Source organism: Halictus rubicundus, chromosome 2, assembly GCF_050948215.1.
Source record: "Halictus rubicundus isolate RS-2024b chromosome 2, iyHalRubi1_principal, whole genome shotgun sequence".
NCBI classification, from domain to species: Eukaryota; Metazoa; Arthropoda; class Insecta; order Hymenoptera; family Halictidae; genus Halictus; species Halictus rubicundus.
In genome coordinates, this window is record NC_135150.1 from 11970547 (window position 1) to 11987423 (window position 16877).

Sequence of the window (16877 nt, forward strand, 5' to 3'; positions counted from 1 at the left end):
TGCCAACCTTACGATTTGGAGTCAGTGGAACTACCGACACCACCGCGGTGACGGGGCCGAAGCTCGAGAGCCGTTTCTCGAGCTACGGGCAACATTGTATCGGAGGAAGACATATTCTTAGTCTTCTTGTAACTATCGGTTAGTAGTCATAGGGTTTATGACTTATAGACGGATGTGACTCTTAGGTATCCAGCGTGCCCTGTGTATTTCAAATGCGACGCTCGGAGAGAACCTCAGATTTCGCCTAAGAGTCAGTCGCCAGAACCGCGCAACTGACTCGTAACGAGAATTCTTCGGGAGACTACAGTGGCACAGATCGTGTAGAGCTTAGAAGAGGACAGCGCGTGTAAACACGAACCGCGCAGCTGAAGGCGTATCAGATTACGCCGCATGTTTACAATTTGCCATGGAAAATGCATTGCATGTTTACTGCCCTCGCGGATAATGCCCCCCAGTGGAGGGGGTAGGTGAACTGACTAAAATCGTACACCTCCGTCCGGCTTAGATCAAGACTTTAAAACTGTACTAAAATTGAGTAAACATAATCCGGGAAAAGTGTGTTATACAATGTACACTTTACTATTTCTACCACCTTCAATGATGAACTCTACTGAACGCGAGTTTCTTCTTGTACAGTGGCGGCCATATAGGGGAAGGTAGCCTAATTCGGACCAATTTTATATGTTTCAATAAAAGTGTCAATACAAATTAGGTAGTAGAAAAGAAACTCACTAAGTGTACCTTCAAAATAATACCATCTATTCAATTTTAAAAAACATTTATAACCGTGAAAAATAAATTTAAAAAAAATCGTGTCATCGGCCCAAATAAGGAAACCGATTTCCTAAATTGAACCGCTAGTTTCCTAAATTGGACCATTAGCATTCTTAACGACAATTGGAACAAATGTTTAATGTTTAATGTTTGATATTGTACAGAAACCTAAATCTAACATAACCTCTCAAAATTGTAACTGCAAATTATAGATAAATAAGTAAGCTTTGTGATAATACAGTAAAACTTGTAATTAGTTACGTTTAGTTGAATTAACGGCTTTCACTCTTACGTCGAAATAACTAATTTTCTACTTATTGTTAGTCAAACAAATAACTCTTCTCTCAATGTAACCACGAGGCGTTTGTTCACAAACACGATTGCATTAACCTCGTCTATATCTACGTATAACAAGATGCCTATCCAAAATCGCACAGACTTCAGCAATCTTTGGATATCATAGTGGTCCAAATTAGGCTACCTTCCCCTACTTACGTACAGTTAACCCTTAGCACTCGAATGGCGACTGTAAGGCGCCACTAAAAAATTGCTGTATCATTATTCAAAATATAACGTATAAGTATGTATATGGCCGCCACTGTATATTATTCTTTACGAGCTGGAGAGGATTAACTTTCTCGTTCGTGTTAAGATTCAATCGACCAAACCGATTCGATCGATCTATTGACCATCAACTTTAACTCACTATCGACCCACCAGTTCTCAAATAGTCCATCTAATTAACCCAGGATTAACATAAAGTTAGAGATTACTTATTTCGTATGCTTTGCCATCGAAGCTACAATCGATAAACGAGTTCGTTCCTCATTCATGTTAAGTTCACCTCCATCAAACTGATTGAATCAATCCATTGATTATTCAATCTATTCTGGTTGGAACATTAGGCGGTTCGAACGTATCTAATTATTTCGATGCTAGCCTCGCCTTTGTTCGAATATCGTACTATCCCGATAGAAATGTTTTTCTCCTCTTATCGCAGAAATTAATGTGACAGCATAATCAAAGGATGTTTAAAAAATGTTCCATTGTTTCCATCTTCTTTCCGGTATCTCCAACGCGTTTGTGGCAAGGCAACAGTGAGTCGCTGTGCGACATTCATTTAATGTTTTGAGTTTTAATTCCCCTCTCCCTCCCCCCGAGTCTTGGGAATACAGGAAAAAAGAGTGACAAACGTCGAGTATGAATGAAAGGCTCGATCAATTCCAGGAATTGGTGGGGACAGCTTGGCATTCATTACGCAGAGATTACTGTTGGCGATATTTACACACAATGTGCCGTACACTTTTCTCTGTCCGATCGAACGTATTGTGAGCGTTAAGCGTGGAATGTTACGCGGTGCTTATGTAAAAATTCACGTAATCTTCCTTCTCAAAAAATGCCTAAAACAATGCATAAGCGGTCGAACGCAGAAACAACCCAAAATCCTTTCTCTCTCTCTCTCTCTCTCTCTCTCTCTCTCTCTTTTCTTGCAATTTTTAGTCGGTGCAAACAAAATTGTCAAGCGTCAAAATGGAATCTGTAGACCTCCGGGCCTCGATATTCCCAAAGACCTAAGATCAAAGCACGCACTCCATTCCGATGCAATTTCGCTTATAGTGCTCGCATGCTCGCAAATTCGATAATGCGGCAGGGATTCGCGGACGGGATCCGGAACGAAAACGAAAATCGTAACACAACGTTGACACTCTCGCAGCGATCGATTCGATAACCGATCGACCTTAGCCTCCTTTCACGGCGGAATGGGGAAATCGACAATTATGGCAAACTTGTGTACACACGTATGTACTTTCTCCGCGCGTGTATTACGTGGTGCTTGTTACCAGCGTAACACGTAAACACACGAGTCGCCGATTCGGAGCCAGAATTTTTTGTTCGAGCACGGACCGCAGGGGCCTGTCTGGTCCTCATGAATATTCCCGGCGAGCCGGCAACCTTGTTTCGTTTTTGGGGACGCGATGGAATTCTTTCGTGACCAACGCTGGAAATATCCTGCCCTACGAAAGAGAAACCGAGGGACGAGCCCCGAACTCGTCTTTTCTCTTCTTTCTCTGCGGAGAAACCGACCGGAGTTTAGAGAGTCTGGAAGTCCATGCTAATGCCGGATTCCGTTTTTCGTCGTCGCTTGGAATTTGGATTTTATGCATTCACGAGAAAATTTGATTGGTCGAGGAAAAAACTGTGCCATTTTAACGAAAGATTAGTTATCCAGGGATCGATGGCAGTTATTCTGGCAATGAAAGAGCAGCGTCATAACACAGTTACAATTTTACCGCCGCCATTCCAACGAATCTCTGCGAAAATAGTTGTACAAATCATCGCGGCTATTTTCTTAGGACGGAACGAGCCCCGGAACGATTTTCCAATTTCGCCATCGCGTTCTCCGCGAATATCGATTTCCGACCAGTTACGCGCGGTCCCGGTGAATTATTAGGGGTACCCATAAGTAATCAATTATTTGCAAAGAATTTGTTTTGCCTTCGGTTCTGTACCGATCGTTGAAGAGGAAACGCGTATTCTTTTACAGTTTTCGGTAAAGCAACCTGTATTCAAAATATTCTAAAAAGTATAATTTTCTTTTTTTGCAACCCTGGAATAAAATGGCGACGTCCGTACCTTCCGAGGATCATATTCGTCATTGCATACTTTTTCATTTTCATGCGGAATTTAATGCAACGGTAACAACAAAGAAAATGTGCGATATTTATGGAGATGTATTGAAGGTCAACAAGTGTCAACGTTGGTTCAGAAGTTTTGCTGCTGGTGATTATGATCTCTCTGATAGGCCTCGGACGACCAGTTGAATTTGATAATGACACTCTAAAATCTCTAGTGGAAGCTGATCTAAAATTAAGTATACAAGAATTATCGAGAAGCCTTGGGTCCACATGGTCAACTGTACAAAGGCACCTACACGAAATGGGAAAGGCATATAGGCAAGGAATATGGGTACCGCATCAATTATCTGAGACAAACAAGAATATTCGTCGATCAATTTGCACTTCATTGCTATCCAGATTTCGTAGAGATCAATTTCTTAGCAGAATCGTTACCGGAGATGAAAAATGGATTCTTTATGATAACATAAAGCGTTCCAAGCAATGGCTTTCTGCAAATCAAACCGCAATATCAACCCCTAAACCTAGCTTATCACTTAGAAAGGTGTTATTATGCATTTGGTGGGACTGTCGTTGCATAATTCACTTTTAGTTGTTGAAACCCGGAGAAACAGATACTGCTGAGTTGTATTGTCAGCAATTACAACGGCTGTATTCAGAACTATTGAAAAAGAGGGCTTCTTTAGTCCACAGAAAATGTGTAATACTGCAAATTGATAATGTCCGGCCCCATACGGCGAAACTCATTCAGGAAAAAATCAAAGAATTGCAATGGGAAGTTTCATCGCACTCCCATAGTCACCGGATATTGCTCCGTCTGACCATCATCTCTTCAGATCTCTGGAGCATTATTTAACCCTTTTAGTGCCGGGCGAAAAATAGGTGCCTATGCGAAGATAACCGTCCGAATTTCACGATTTTACTAGGGTTTGGAAAAGGGCTCATAAAAACCAAACGAAAAGCAATATTTACATAATCCAAAAAGCAGTATATCAAGGACGAAATAGAGAATAAAACAGTGACGCTAATTTTTGTATATTCATTGAAAATTACATAAATAACAAAGGTATAAGTGATCATAAAGAAAAGAAAAATTGAGTTCTCTCTTTCAAAACATAATTGTACATACGAAAAGTCATTTTTTTATCATAACTTTATATAGACCGTTTATTAGAAAGTATATACTTTTCATTTCCAATATATTTTGTAACAAAATAAATAATATTGCACAACAAGCTATAATGATATCACTTCTACCGCTCCTATTCTGTTCCCATCCTTACGAAATTACGCCTCCAGTTCTCATTATACCGTCGAAATGGCAACTTATAGCAATAGAGATAATTCGAAGAACGCTAATTTTTCAACAGGATGGAGCACCACCGCACTACAGTTGCGAAGTAAGACGTTTTCTAAGTGAAAATTATCAGTGCTGGATCGGTCGCGGTGGCAGAGTACCTTGGCCGCCACGATCTCCGGATTTGTCGTCGTTAGATTTTTATTTGTGGGATCAGGTGAAATCGATTGTGTATCGTGATGACATAACGAGCATCGAACAATTACGACAAAAAATTGTGATAGCGTTTGAACACTTAACACTTAGAGGTTCGAAGGAATTTAATACGAAGAGCACAGTTATGTCTACAACAACGTGGACAGCACTTCCAGCAATTTATGAATTAAACGAATTCCTCAAAGGTAATTCTAACATTGTAACCTCGACCTTCGATTTATTCGATGTATACAATCCTCCAAAACCTTTGCGAAAAAAGGTTGAGGTAACTCAGAATAAAGTCCGTTCAGCCGCAAGTAAGCCGAGTGCACGCGCACTAGACAAATTTTCAAACTCATTTTTCGCGAAAACAAAGCCTTGTGTCAAAAAATTTTATTCTATATATTTTCGACTCAGTTTTTCATGTAGAATCACCACCAGTTACGGGACACTCTGTATAATAAATTAAGAAATAAAAACGTGAATTTACTACAAAGTTTGTTTTAAGATTTCAAAATAATGGATTACTTATGGGTCCCCCTAATACATATCGCGAACCCTGACCTGCGTTTCCTAGATTGCCAGGAGAAAACACCGATAGCTTTCTCCTCCGCTTTGTCCGTTTCTCTTTCTCTGTTCCCGCGGAAGAGTGATTGGCAAACGGCGCTCGCGAAAATCATAAATTCCCCAATCACGGTTTCGGACGAAAAGGCGACCGCTGTGGATTCGCAGTTACGATTCGCGCAACGCTCGCCGCGATTCGCAGTCGAGCACGTAATTTGCAATCTGATCGAGACGAAGAAGAGAATCCTCCGAGGGGCAGATTTACAAATAAATCGAACACAGCGAGACGAAGCTTCTCAGGAGAGTTCCCCCGGAAAAATTCCGGCTCGAAAACTCCGCAGGCAGACGCGAGCGTCCTCCATTTTATGCTTCCTCTCGACCCTAAGCCGATGACTATTTCAGTAGTCGTGGTTTAATAATTTTCGGTCGGAATGGCGATCGTCTGCAGAGAGAAGAATATACGCGGGAACAAATGAATGATACATTAGTGTTCCGTAGTACCCGATCAAAATATTGTTTAAAAACACTACATGTGCATTTTCTGTGGCAGAAAGTGTACAGTCTTTTTAAATAATTGTTTGTGCATTTTATGTACATTTATTGCCACCGTAAAGTTTTGTGCTGTGTCTTCTGTGATTTTATGTAAAAACTAGACTGCGGATTTTATGCGTTTATGGCAAAAAATGCATAAACAATGGGAAAGATTGGAGGAATTTAAAAATATCGGGACATTATTTGCAACTTTTTAGGACTATTAAAGAGAGTAATAAATTCCTGTTTGGCTCGTGCGAATTCATGGAAATAATTCTTATTTTGCATAAAGATCCGCATTCTAGTAATCTTTAGCACTCCGAGTAGAAAACTTTCATTTTACACAAAAATATTATATTTTACAATTTTGGAAACGTTATGAATGCATCAAAATCGACAGTCTACTTGTTTAATTTAAACAATTCTTATTTTGTATAACGAGAAAGATAAAATAAAATGCCGTTCTCGTTGGATTAGGGGGATCGGATTACACTTCCGTTTCCAATTGGCGTCGTGATTTCCGCGAATGTCTGCTAATAATGTTACTCACGGCCGGCCGAATCGAACCGGCCGCGATTAAACAGAACACCGTGAACACGGCTTTTCCGGCGAAATTAATTAATCGTTGGAAAAGGGATTTTCGAGGGGGCTGATCCCGAAACACCGATAGGTCAATCGGTCGCACTCGACGTCGAGGATTCCGATAGAATTGAAATGCGATGTAGCGCGTGCGAAATTGGACCGCGATTCGATAAGTGTTTTCCACGGTTCGAGATTGTTTGCAAGAATAATGTACACCGGGGCTCGAACGTTTCGATCTCTCGTTGCGTTTTTCGGACTAATGAAATCCTCCACCTTTGTACGTGTTCCAGCGAAAATGTTATTCCGTTCCCAGGATGGAACAGCGACGGTATAGCGTTAACCCGTTGCATTCGAATGGCGGCTCTGAGGCACTACTAAAAATTGCCTTGCTATGATTTAAAACAATTTCTACGTTACTATATTTGTAAGAAATTGTACCGAAGTAATTGATAAAAATTTAAGTAAATAGGAGTGACAGTAATAAATGGATTGATGCAATTTAAAGCAGTGGAAAAATTAAGCGAATTGAAGAATAAAGATTACTATCGTGAACGTGTTAAAATTATTTAGAACAGAATTAAGTGAGCATCTGGCTCCCAACTCTTGTAATCGAAACAAACAATTTTGATTTTGCATAAAGATCCGCAGTAACAAACTGCATGTAAAAGGAAATCATGTACAATATTCAAGGTCAGAGGAAGAATCTTTTGGAGTTGAAACCGGTTCGACTGCGAAGGGTTGCAATGGACTGAGTTTTAATTGTTGTTCATGGGAAAAAACATCGGATGGATTCAGACTGTGGGTCAGACGGAGCGCTCCGTTGTCGACCTTTGAGGCAGAGAAAAATGTCGTTAGCGGTTTTAAAAATAAGTTTGTTAGCAGGGGGCGGGGGAGGCGAAGGGCCTCCCACGTGAATCATCCTCATCATCGTTGAGGATGATCCCACTATCAGCCCCAGTCCTCCCTTGTGTTCGCACGTGTGCAGAACCCACGCGTCGTTACGACCCCTCAGTTTGGTCCATTGCTCGCACGCACACACGCACACACGCACACGTGGTGTTCATTTGTTAAGTGTAACTCGAACACTGCCACTCTAAGTTAATTGGGTGAGAGAGAGAGAGAGACGTGAGTAAGGAAGATTTCTTTAAACATTGATCAATAACGGTTCGATTCGTTGCTTTGTCGATGCAACGTTGTCGAAGTGTGTTATTCACTTCGTTTAATTAATTTGATAATGTCGACCGTTTCCTCGATTTTTCATTAGTCCTCTTGGTCACTGGTGGAAAAACAGTTCCATTTAATTTCGTTCAGTTACATAGAAAATTGTCCACGGAACGTTACCGAAGTTCTTGTGTTTAATTTATTTAATTAATGTGGTGATATCAACAGCTTCTTCAATTTTTAATCGGTATTATTTTCCGAGTACAATCTCATTTATATTCGATTTGTTTTCATTCGGAATTGTTTGCAAGACGATACCGAAAATATTGTTTAATTTATATAATTGATTTTGATACTGGGGAAAGTACTATTTGATTTATACAATCGATTTAGTATTGGGGTAAGTACTATTTCATTTATGCAATTAATTTGATATTGGGAACAGTACTATTTAATTTACGTGATCAATTTGATATTGGGAACAGTACTATTTAATTTACACGATCAATTTGATATGATTGTACTCGTGGTATACTGATCAAAATACATCGTAATGTAACTTCGCGCGGTACTTCATTTAATTGCATATTATTTATATCGAGGTCAATTGTTACGATATTATATACCGGTTTCTCTATGGGCTCGCCATTCGCCATAATTGCACTTCACCTTGAGATGGTTATTTAACTCAATTTAATTTATTATCCGGAGAGGTATACTGTAGCTAGACCCTCTCTACTACGGTTTGGTACGAATTTGGTATTCTCTTAAATTCACTATTTCGTTCAATTTAATTTATAACAAGAGCGTGCACTATAAAGGCTATGTACATATAGCGAAACCTCTTAGCTTCCCGTTCGGTGCAAACTCAATATCCTTTTTCACTCTACTCAATTTATACTAAATTAACAATTAAGATTATCAGCTTTCAAGTTTACAATTTTTTTAATTTACAATTATTGAGATTGTAAAGATACATTTATGCGGGATCATTCACTAACCTTCTTGGACATTTATTGTGATAACAATCGCAAAAAAATCTGAATAAATATATTTTTCTGTTTCTCATAAGGTAATATAAAATAGGGCTAAACTTCACCTAGGCAACTCAGAAATTTTTTATTTTTTATTATATGATCTTGTTCGTCTTGACGTGGAAATGCCAAAAATCGAAGTTTTAAGGCGAGGAATTCAAAAAATAGTCAATTTTAATATCTTATGGATCCAGCGATAGAAGAAATGCTTCACAGTCGATGAAACTTGTCTCGATCTAAAATTCAACCATTATGCTGCAGCGACACCCGGCAATTATCTCTCGGATCGTCGCCTCGCAAATTCACCGAATCACAATGGAAGAAACACTGTGTTGGACCGCGAGGTCGTTCGACCTCGTGCAATTATCCTGATCCCGGAGCGGATCGTAGAAAACATAAATGCCGTCGATACCGTTTCACCCGCCAACTACGTAAATACAACCGTATTTTCGTTGTATTGACGTCGGGATACGATAAGCGAAGGCGTGCTGCGCTCGAACCGCCAATAAAGCGTTATAAGGTTGGCAACAAGGCGGCGCATAATTTCGCCTGGCACCGCAAGACATTGCGATCAGGAATTAGCATTGTAACAGCGTTCTACGGGCCGTTCTGGCGCCGGTCCAAAGCCAGCGAAAACCCTTGATGGGGGGTGCGACCTGTCCGTCAACGAAAGAAATCGATCGATACCGATTTCGTCTAGTTTTTACCCAAATGAGCAATTTCTGACTTTTTAATCACCGATGCCGCTGTTTAGCTTAGAAGCTTCTCCGAATTTTACCCATTTTACTCCCGTTTTTATGAAATAGAAATATTTATGAAAATTAAAATACAGTTTTTACCGTCCACGATTATAATCTCAACGATTGTTGTATCTGTTCCCTAGCTTATGTGACATGAATAATTGCCCGAATTTTACCCATTTTACTCCGGTTTTTATAAAATAGAAATATTTATTAAAATTAAAACACGGTTTGTACCGTCCACGATTCTAATATCAACGATTGTTGTATCTGTTCTCTAGCTTATGTGACATGCAAAATTGCCTGAATTTTACCCATTTTACTCCAGTTTTTATGAAATATAAATATTTATTAACATTAAAATGCAGTTTGTACTGTCCACGATTATAATATCAACGATTGTTGTATTTGTCCTGTAGCTTATGTGACATGAAAAATTGCCTGAATTTTACCCATTTTACTCCAGTTTTGATGAAATAAATATATTTATTAAAATAAAATTACAGTTTGTATCGTCCACGATTATAATCTCAACGATTGTTGTATTTGTCCTGTAGCTTATGTGACATGAAAAATTGCCTGAATTTTACCCATTTTACTCCAGTTTTGATGAAATAAATATATTTATTAAAATAAAATTACAGTTTGTATCGTCCACGATTATAATCTCAACGATTGTTGTATTTGTTCTCCAGCTTATGTGACATGAAAAATTTCAATTAGGTTCTGTTTTATAGAAACACTAACACACTGTTCGATCTACCTTATGGCACATTTGCAATTTATCTTTTGGATTAGATTACTACAGCGAGAACCATTGTCAGAATCATGTTCGCTAATGAGGAGCTCTTTTTATCGAACGTTCTTACATTACTATAACTTCGACAAGAATGATTGTCAGTTCTCGGAACAATTTGAGCACACTCTTCGAACGTCAGTCAAACAGTGTGCCAAGTTTGAGGTTACAATACTGGATACTTTTCTTTTAACCAGTTAACTGTGTTTGACGAGTATACTCGTCATGAAGAAATGGCAATATTTTGTGTCATGACAAGTATACTATAAAAAATTCCCAAAGTTGTTTCTAATCGGAACGCGAATCTAAGTAAAGTCCTTCAATACGTTGACTAAAAAATGAATGTTTGCCTAACATATTCAGTAGCACAAATTTGATTGGAGTCTACAAAAGAAGATTAAAAGTAAGTCCTCAGTCATACAATTTTTATTTCCTTAAACAACTTCGATTTCATCCAATCTTTGAGACAGCTGTGTCCGCAGTGAAAGGGTTAATCGTGGACAATAAGTAACGATTTTATTTATTTTTCGAGATTGCTGTGTCCGCAGTGAAAGGGTTAATCGTGGACAATAAGTAACGATTTTATTTATTTTTCGAGATTGCTGTGTCCGCAGTGAAAGGGTTAATGAATAACCGGAAGCAACGGAATTTTTAAGTAAACTAAATACGATCCTCGATCGCATCAAGTTCGACGAGTGCAATGCAGCAGTCTCGCCAAGGACTCAGGCTCGTCGACCATGCTCTGGCAATGAACGAAATTTTTCTGCTGCCGGTTCAACAGCTGTTGCTTCCCTTCTCGTCATTCTTTCTCTTTCTCTTTCTCTTTCTCTCTCTCTCTCTCTCTCTCTCTCTCTCTCTCTCTCTCTTTCTTTCTCTTTTGTCCTCTCTCTTGGTCCCCGTTCCGAGCCCCGTGTTCTCTTTTCTCCGTCCGTGAATCATTGACCTCGACAGTGATGTCACACGGAAGCGATTGGCCAATAGCTTTACAGTTATATACTGTTCGTTTATTTTGGTAGACCCGATACCTGGTTCACTTCTCCTCCCTTTTGACCACTGTTTATGGCTCCGTTCTCGAAAGATAGGATTCAGAATTACGACACCCCATTGCTGGTACCTACTTTGCGAAGTTCGGCCCCGACCGATTATGGGGGACAGTTATATTGCGAGAGTTATGGTTTCAGCGAAGAACAGCCTGCGGCCCCTCGACCTTGCTGAGGTCGACGAGTATGTGGCAATTATTGTCACCTGACCCCAAGTGTTGGCGATGATTGAAGCAATTTTACGGACAAAATTCTTCCGGAAAACTTCCTTTTCCTGAAGAAAAGGATACAAATATGAGATTTTATTTTTTTTTATGTAGGCAGAGTATTTGTAAATAGAAAAATCGAATATAGAAATCTGATACAGTACAATTTCTCTATCTAGGCTTAAAGCGAACATTTATGAAACAAATTTTGTACACAATTTATTAGACAATTATTTTATGCATCAGCTAGCAGACTAATCCTTCTATTATCTCACAAAAAAACCCCAAGTCGTTCGAGCATATTTTCAAATTTTTATTCCCCTTCAACCCTCACACGTTCCTCGTGTCATGATTAGGTTGCATATATGCAAAATAAAAATTGTTTGCATTAACTGCAAGACAAAGAAGCTAAACAAGCACTTCTCTCCCTTTTTAGTGGTTTTATTGAGCTGTAAAAAATGGGATGATACATCCAATTAACCTTGTTACTGTCTAAAATCACACCCAGTTTTTTTAGAAGAAAAAAATGCAAAATAAAAGAATACAAAATGCATTTTTTGCAGCAAATGTTCATCTTGCTCCTCCATCATATCATTTCGCTACCCCAAACTCCAGCCAGGCTACAAGTGTCGTTCGGCTCTGTCAACCCGCTAATTACTCTTCATTAGCACGTGGAGCGGTCCGGTAATCGTTCGGCGGCGACGTTAAATCCTGCCGCAGCTGCGTGTGCTCCGGCTAAACAACGAAACAAAGAAACGAGCAAACAATAAAGCACGACTGTGTCGTAAAGCGGCAACGAGACGCAGTTTCTTCTTTTTTTTCTCTCTCTCTCTCTCTTTTTCTCTCTCTTTTTCTCTGTTTCAACGACCGCTGTTCGACGCGAAAGGAGCGTTTCGGTGTCGTTAGCACCGATAACTACCGAGAAGGTCCGAACGACAGGTCTCTAGGTTCTAGAAGAACTGAAACCGGTGTATTTCATAACGATTCGCGACGGGTGTTATTGTCGCTTTATTGCCGCGAACAAATTCATTCGCTTAGTAATTGTTATCGTGTTGTTCGATGAATAGTTTCGCGGAGATACACGCGGGGAGGGGACAGACTCGACCACAAATCAGGATTATGGGATTACTCCCTTAGCTCCCCTGTAAACCAATAAAACTCTGAATCCCCTAATTCTTCGGTCTTCCATTTTACTCGAACGCTAATCGGACTCGTTAACCTATTCTGCCTGTGGCCGCCGGCCAAAAAATTGTTGACCTCAAATATTCCGACCATTAAATTGTGTCAGAGTTGGTGCTCGATTCAAAAACACACAAATCTTGTACTGGCATTCGTGTTGTAATTAGGCGAATGTGAACAGCTACGAAAAACAAGTAATGTACAATACAATAACGCTTATACCAATGTGGATGCTACAACATAATGATCATTGAACGCTTATGCGAGGTAATAGCACAATTGAATGACGAGTTTCATCGTCCTTGGTTACAAGGTTTACACAGGAATTAACAGAAAAATTTCGGGACCCTGCACACCCCCAGTTTCTTCTGATTACAGTGAATTCTCGATATATGTCAACAACACGGGTCTTACCAGCGTCATGTATCGTCCAGGAGACATACCCGAGCCGTATTGTGTTTACCGAGGCCTCTCGAGCTTCGCGGCCCCTCACGGGGTATACGCCACGGTAGTGGGGATAATTCCGCGACGTTTATCGTCCAGGCCTTGGCGACATACACAGAGAAATCACTGTGTGAGAAATCACTGTATATGCAATTTAATGCAAAAAAGGGATTCAGGAAGCCTGTACAATGTTCTATATCTCAACAAGCCCTTGACGAAATCTCTCCAACCATAAACTAAAGTACCGTTCCAAGTTGCAGGTGTTCGCGCCAGCATTTTCGTGCACAAATTTACGAGACAAAGAGGCTACAGATTTCACGAGATCCGTTTCGAACGTATTACTATATCGAACGTCGGGTGATTAAAATCGCAAAAGCGTAGAATTTACAACAGAACAATAACGCACGGCTCTCGCGCCGTTTCTCTCTCCGCCTGCAGATCGTTAAAGCCCGTAATAAACCGTTCGCACGGTTCTGCATAGCGTGTTTTCCGCCGTCAATAAACATTGGCTGCAACAAAATCGCCATAGATCGGCGGAGGATAGAACGGACACGGGGAAATCCTCGCGAAAGGAAACATCGAGAGCGCGAGCGCGGTACACATGTACACTTGCATGTATGCCCGTTGATCGGGCGACCCTTATCTGATTTCAATAGACCAACAGAATTATACCTGTTCGCCCGTTCATTCAGAGCCCGTTCTAATCCGCTTAACCTGCTCTCGCAGGAGAATGGCGCGACGAGCTCTCGGTGGAGGCGGTTTCGAACGGTGACGCCGAAGTCAAACGGTGTTCCTTTGTCGCATGTTTGCGCGAGCCTCGTTATCCTACCCACGGTGCGTTCCCGTGGCCGTGGAATTTCCCACAGATCGAGATCTGTCCTCGATCTACCGAGAAAATCTTTGTTTCGCGCCCGGACAAGATCGGGATCCAGACGAAACCAGTCCTCGGCCACTTTACTGTTAGCCCGTGAGTCATTAGGCGAGCTCCAGTCAGAGGCTCTTGAGGCTGATGGGGCGAACGATTTTTGACATAAAGTTTTGAATTCGAGGAGACGAATTTACGTATTCAGCTGTTGCAATTTTTACCGGCAATATTTTCTGTGTCAATTGTAAGAAATATTAGGGGGGGCCCATAAGTAATTTTCAAATCTAAAACAAACTTTGTAGTAAATTCAAGTTTTTATTTCTTAATTTATTATTGTATAATCTCCAACATTATCAAGGACAGCTTGTCATCTTTCCCGCAAATTTTCAGTCCCCCTCTTATAGAAATCCAGGGTTCGTGAAGCAAAATATGACTCAAGATGCCTTATATGTGGAAATCGAATCAGTTTCGTATGAATAAAATGAGAATATTCTAAGACGGAAGTGCCGAGTGCAAAGGGTTAAATCGAAGATTATATTATTCTTAAGATTCTGATAATATTGTTGCGGAGGCTTTTACTGATGACTTTTCTCAAAATACAACGCTTAATTTTTTAGGCGGTCAGATGATACGATAAGCAAGCTTAAAAATGATTTATAAGAAGCAACACGAGCGTCCAGATTTATTAAAGAAATTATTTGTGAAGCGAAGAAGTTCGTCTATTCACAAGCTTTAGAAATGACGTATAACAAGCAACATAAGCGACTAGATTTACTGAAGAAGTTATTTACATTTCGCAGGAGCTCGAACAACGAAACAAAATTTCAGTCTTCCCCGATTCGTTAGCGAATTCACTAGCAGCGGGTTTGATTGTTCGACAGGTCGATGCGGTCGCGCTAAAGACTTACTGTTATTATTGTTGAGAGTCCCCGGCTATAGTTGTAGAGGGCTTTTAGAGCGGCGAGGCGGACGCCGGCATTGTACACGACGCGATAGAGATCGGCGAGCGCGCGCTAGCCGGGCCTCTTACAAAATTAACAATTGAGGTCTCGTACGTTCTTGCAACCTGGAAGAGAGCGAGGTCAGTCCTCGACTGCGAGATCGAGTTGAGACCGTAATCTCCGGGATCGTTCTGCAGGAAACCCGAGACCGGCGCAGCGCTGGAATCGTGGGCAGGATAATGAGGTCACGCGTACAAGAACGCTTCTCGATCTATCGCGATTTTTTTAAATGCTCCTTCGTCCAATTCCGCCCACGGCGCGGATAGACGGATCCATTTTTAATGACCCCCGGGTTGAACATCTCGGTGTGCTCTGAATAGGGTTGCGCCCTCGTCATCGACCGACTGAATTCCAAGGACACGGAACGATCTTGATCGGTCTTGCTTCGATCCAAATTGCTGGAGCTCTTCGTGCTTGAATTGCACGGTGAGCTCCCTTTAGAAATTATTAATTCGTTCAGCCGTAATGGTAGCCGCAGAACGAATCCTTCTTTTATTGAAAAAGTTTTACCTAAAATTGCCCATATTTTTTTTTTTAATCGCACGGTGAACCTCTCTTGAAAATTATTAATTCGTTCATCCATGATAATAGCCACAGAAAGAATTCTTATTTTGTTGAAAAAGTTTTATCCAAAATTGCCCATATTTTTTTTTTAATCGCACGGTGAACCTCTCTTGAAAATTATTAATTCGTTCATCCATAATAATAGCCACAGAAAGAATTCTTATTTTGTTGAAAAAGTTTTACCTAAAATTGCCCATATTTGTTTTTTTAATCGCACGGTGAACCTCTCTTGAAAATTATTAATTCGTTCATCCATAATAATAGCCACAGAAAGAATTCTTATTTTGTTGAAAAAGTTTTATCCAAAATTGCCCATATTTTGTTTAATGGCACGGTGAACCTCTCTTGAAAATTATTAATTCGTTCGTAAAAATAAAAATTGTATTAACTGCAAGACATGGGAGCAACATAGACATTTATTTCTTGTTTAAATTTCTTGTTACTCAGTCAAACATGCATAAAGTCTATAGTTTAATTATTAGGTTTATATTTTCACATATGAGGGAACAGGATGAACGAAATGAGAAAGTTGTACACGTTTGGTTCTCAATGTATTAATTGGAATAATTGAAAGGAATGCAATCCACAATGTACATAAGAGGATCATCTAAAACTTTGCTACCAGAAATGAATATCAAGAAAATATAACTTGAAGAAGCCTGTCGACCATTAATTAAGAACTGTACGACTCTATCCATCCATCAAGGCCCTCAAAAATAATCTTCGCATAAAAATCAAAGTTCACGACGTTCACATGATTTTCATTCAACAAGAAACCTCGGTTCGATGTACACCGCCGCATAATTACAGAAAGGTGAATGGCTGGTGCGTGCCTCCTAAGTTATTACGGAGCAATAAATCATCCGAATTAACGTTGACTCTTGCGAAGCCGATTACTCAGAAGCCGGCCGATAGAAAAAAAGAATTCAAAGTTTCCGGGATTCTTTTTTTCAACTAGATTTCTATTAACGAGGCTAGAGAGGCTTGCGTAATACGGAATTTGCGTTTTTAAAATGCACGGAAACCGGACTCGTTCCATCTGACTCGCATTAACCGCAAGAATGGTCCGTTCTCCGCGGTTAATGAAGAGATTTCAGTAATCCGCGTAATTGTGCCGCATACATGGCGAACCTAAGTGCATATCTGCCTCTCTCCCTGTGTATCTCCTCCCCCCCCCCCCTCTAGCTCAAGGAACGATTTATATTTAGAAGTCGCGAAACGTTTGCTTGCAAAGTCCAGCCTTTAGTGTCCCGGATAGCGGCGCAAGG

The 16877-nt window shown here is 40.2% G+C and overlaps 1 protein-coding gene across 4 annotated transcripts in view; it reads left to right on the forward strand.

Annotated features, from left to right (window-relative positions):
• LOC143365287 (solute carrier organic anion transporter family member 3A1-like) overlaps window positions 1–16877 on the forward strand; it is a 100483-nt gene that overhangs the window by 19255 nt on the left and 64351 nt on the right. The gene's annotated exons all lie outside the window — the stretch shown is intronic.